The following is a 4,205-nucleotide window of genomic DNA, read 5'->3' as shown; positions in this document are numbered from 1 at the left end:
TTTTAGTTCAAAAACCGACCACAAGTGGTCGGTTTTTAATATATTTTCTTTTTTAAAAAAATAATATCAAAACTGACCACTAGTGGTCGGTTTTGATATTTTTTAAAAATTTTTATTTGTAAAATAAATAATAATTAATATAAAAATTAATGAAATAATTTTTTTGTTTTTTTTAAATAAAAAAGTTACCACTTGTGGTCGCTTTTTTCAAAGAAAAAAAATTATAAAATATTAAGAAAAATCGACTACATGTGGTCGGCTTTTTCCGACCACAACACATGATCGGTTTTGTGTGGCCAGTGTTTTTCTCTTTTTTTTCTGGTAGTGTAGTTTTGCAAAAAAGTATAGTTGTGCCAATTTTTCCCATCTTACTTTGTCAGAATTATAAAAATAGAGGCTAAGAATTAATCATATCATATTATAAGTATACATAGAATAAGTCAGCGTACTAAGGTATGATATAAATATCACCAACAAATGAAGAGCCCATCGAATTATTGTCATGACCATAAAAGACAACTCACTTCAACTCTAATAAACTATTTATCGAAAAGAATTTAATAGAAGGTCCTGATGTTTTTTGCTATTCATTTGCCGATAAATTCAGATTCGCATAGCATAAAGATCATTAAGGAAAGGCCCCTGCAAGGAGTTACTCCATTCTTTTAGCTCAAAACTGATATTTCTTATCGAGTATGGATGAATCTAATCCATCCCACCAAGGACAAAACATGATATTACATTAATCATCCAAAACCATCAATAATTATCACTCAGGCTAATGGAGATCCAATTGGTGAAGTGATCAAATGTGCAATTTTGTTCAAATTACTCTTGTTCTCTTCAAAATTTCCAAAGCATATATATCCACCCATATAATTGTCCATCCGTACTCCACTTGAGTAGTTTAATTTCCAGGGTTTGGGCTTCAATCATATTCTGGAAAAAGATCTGCTAACCCCTCAATGATGGAAAATTCAGTTTGGACGAGGTTGTTATCTTTTGTTATTGCATCTTCAAATAATGGGCAAAGGTATTCACCAACCTCAACAGATTTTTCTATATTGAACATAGATGGTGTTGGAGAATTCCGTGTATAAGTTTTCCTCGGGTTAGTGAGAAAACCATCAAGAAGCATTGAACTAATGTCATTTATAGTTAGGAATTTTGTGCCAGACATTTGCCAAGCTTTTAGTATGTCAAGACAAGGACGACGTTGATGAAGAATAATATTATAATTGTTCTTATTGTTGTTGTTGTATGTGCTTCTCTTTCGAACAAGCCTAGCTTCTGCTTCAAGTCTAGCGGTTTCCCATTCCGCCATGTGGCTCAGGCTTGCAAGGGACTTGTAATTGGAACCATCTCTCCTTGGTTGATGAGTCATGGGATCAATGCCCATATTTATTAGTCTCTTCTTTAAACGAGTGTACCAGTGGTTCTTTATTTCGTTATCGCTTCTGTTTGGCAAGTGAGATGCTATTGCTGACCATCTGATCCATAAAGAAAAGAACCAATATGTTACTGCTTAAAAAATCCACTTACGTGGGTGTTTGAATAGGTTTTGGCTCAAGTCAAAAGTCATAAGAATTACTTTTGACTTAATTTTGCTTGGCATAATACATATAAAACATGTTCTTTAACTTGAACTCAAATCAACTTTGGGTGTATACAAGTAGACACTTAAACTTGTATAAAGTTAAACAAGTAGACACACATCCTATGTGACATAATACACGTAGGACGTCATGTAGGACAAGATTTGTCCACGTAGGATGACACATAGGACATACGTGTGTACTTATTCAATTTTATACAAGTTTAAGTGTCTACTTGTGGAGGTCATAGATGTAATCTACGGCCAAGTTAAATGACATGTTTATGTATTGTGCCAATTTGCCTTTTTACCTTAAAAATAAGTGATTAAGAGTAATTTTTTATTTTATAACCCAAACATTTTAAAAATATTTAAAAATGCTTAAAATAAGTCGATCCAAATAGACCGATGATAACCTGGACAGTGGAGTGGGGATTTTAACTAAGAAAATTAAGTTAGACTATTACCTATTTCCAAGAAGAGCATGAAGTCGAAGGATGGTTCGTTCTTCCTCGGAGCTGAACTTTCCTCTCTTGATATTAGGTCTTAAATAATTTATCCATCTCAGTCTGCAACTCCTTCCACATCTCTGAAGCCCTATATATAGTTCAAATGTTAAAAAGAAAAATTACATTAAATTATGCTAACAAAGTAATCGTAGAATCCCCCTCCCATTACTGCTATCATTATTAAGTTTTAAACAAAAAAATAAAAGAAAAAGTATGGATGAAGGAGCAAGGGTAGCAAAATGAATTAATTAGTTAATTATATATGTTACCAGCTCTAGCAGGAAAATCACTCCAGCTGCAAGGATAGCCATGTTCCTCAACGTAAGCCAAGAGCTTTTGGTCTTCATCAGGTGTCCATGGCCCTTTCTTCAAGCCCTCTTTATCTAAACATGGTGATCTTCCCATTTTAGTTACCTATAAGAAGAAAAAGCAAGCAAGATATATAGTGGAAGAAGAAACCTTTTAAAAAAAACAAAGATATAATTAATATGAGTTTCTCTTTTGGTGAAATGACCTGTGGATGCATGTAATGTGAAGAATTAAATGGTATAACCGGAGTAGTACCACAAACTTTATAAGAATTAAATAGTATATAGTATATATGTTTCTAAATTGTGAAAAGGATTACAGTATCTGCTTTCCAATAGAGAAAATTTAAGAGATGGAACCTATATATGTTTATTTCCTTAATTATTGTGGTCCAAGAAATAGTACTGTAATGATCCTTGAAAAAACATGAACAATAAATGGCTCACCAGATGAAAGTAATAACAGCTCCTTAGCAGTTACTCCTGCACGGTCTTGATGGAAATTGATCTTCAGCTTGGTTAATAAGTTCTTAGAACATACAAGAAATCAATCAAAATATATATATATATATATATAACGGGAGGGATACAGATATGATATGCGTATGTGACACCTCTCTATGAACTCTATTCATATTTATATTTTTTGTCTTCTTTTGCACTTTTTTTTGTACTAGTTTAGCCGCACGTGCCTCGCATGTGTAACTTTTGATTATTTAAAATTAGATGATTTTATCAATTACGAAGTTTTTAATGAAGTGCGAAAAATTCAAAACATATATTTTATTGTAAGCAGATATATCTTTTACGATCAGAAGTTTCAAGTGGTTAATGAATTTAATATATTGTAGATGTAGATGCAGATTTATAGATTTTTTAAATCTTCTTAAAATTGATTTAGAATTCTTAAACTAATAAAAAATATATTAGTTGTCGTTAATTCTGATGAATTCTAATAAGGAGAAGTTTTATCTTAAATATATTTAATTAATTTTCAACTATTAAATATTAGAAAAAAATAGTGAAAAGATGATTTTATCTAAAGCAAACACTTTTAATGAACGACAAAAAGTTCAATCACACATGCCTCGCACGTGTAATCTTTGATTATTTAAAATTAGACGATTTTATCTATTATACACTTTAAAATAATAATGTATACATAGCATATACCATCCGAAGTTTTAAGTGGTTAATTGATTATCACTTTTGCGTTTGTCATGTAATACCTCTTTTTCTTGCTGTTAGAGGCTAAGAGAGATGTGTTGATTTGAACCATATTTGTAGTACGGTTATTTTTTTTTATTTTTTCTATATTTATAATCTTTCTTCATTTTAAAGTTAAAACTTAAAAAAATATTTGATTACTTACTTAAAACTTAAAAAAAATGGTACTTCTTATATTTTTCTTTGTCTAAAAAAAGACTTTTAGTTAAGGGCAAAAATATTTAATCGAGGAAGAGCGTTACTTATTAATAGATCCAACAAAAAATACAAAATCAATTAAGAATATAAATCCAACTAAGTACACAAATTAGATCTATTAAGAATAAAAGTCAAATTTCTGACATAACAATTAATATTGTGTTCAAATCGTTAATAAGCAAGAAACAATCAATAATACAAAAAAATGAAATATTTTATGACAAATAAGCTAAAGCGAGTTGACGAACAGAACCTAAGAAAGAGAACCTGGAGAAACGACAAAATTGAAAGAAACTGTCGTTGAAAGAAAAGTATGGTGAGGATGAAAAAAAAACGAAATTTGGATGGCTTTTATAGAAATTATCAAAA

General features: G+C 30.5%; 1 pseudogene; it reads right to left on the bottom strand.

Annotated features, from left to right (window-relative positions):
* Positions 1 to 620: 620 nt before the first annotated feature.
* Positions 621 to 2,739, bottom strand: LOC107877317 (annotated as a pseudogene).
* Positions 2,740 to 4,205: the final 1,466 nt, after the last annotated feature.

The sequence above is a fragment of the Capsicum annuum genome, chromosome 7 (assembly GCF_002878395.1).
Source record: "Capsicum annuum cultivar UCD-10X-F1 chromosome 7, UCD10Xv1.1, whole genome shotgun sequence".
Taxonomy (NCBI): domain Eukaryota; kingdom Viridiplantae; phylum Streptophyta; class Magnoliopsida; order Solanales; family Solanaceae; genus Capsicum; species Capsicum annuum.
Note: the sequence above shows the minus strand (reverse complement) of the source record. Positions and strands in the feature narration are given on the sequence as shown.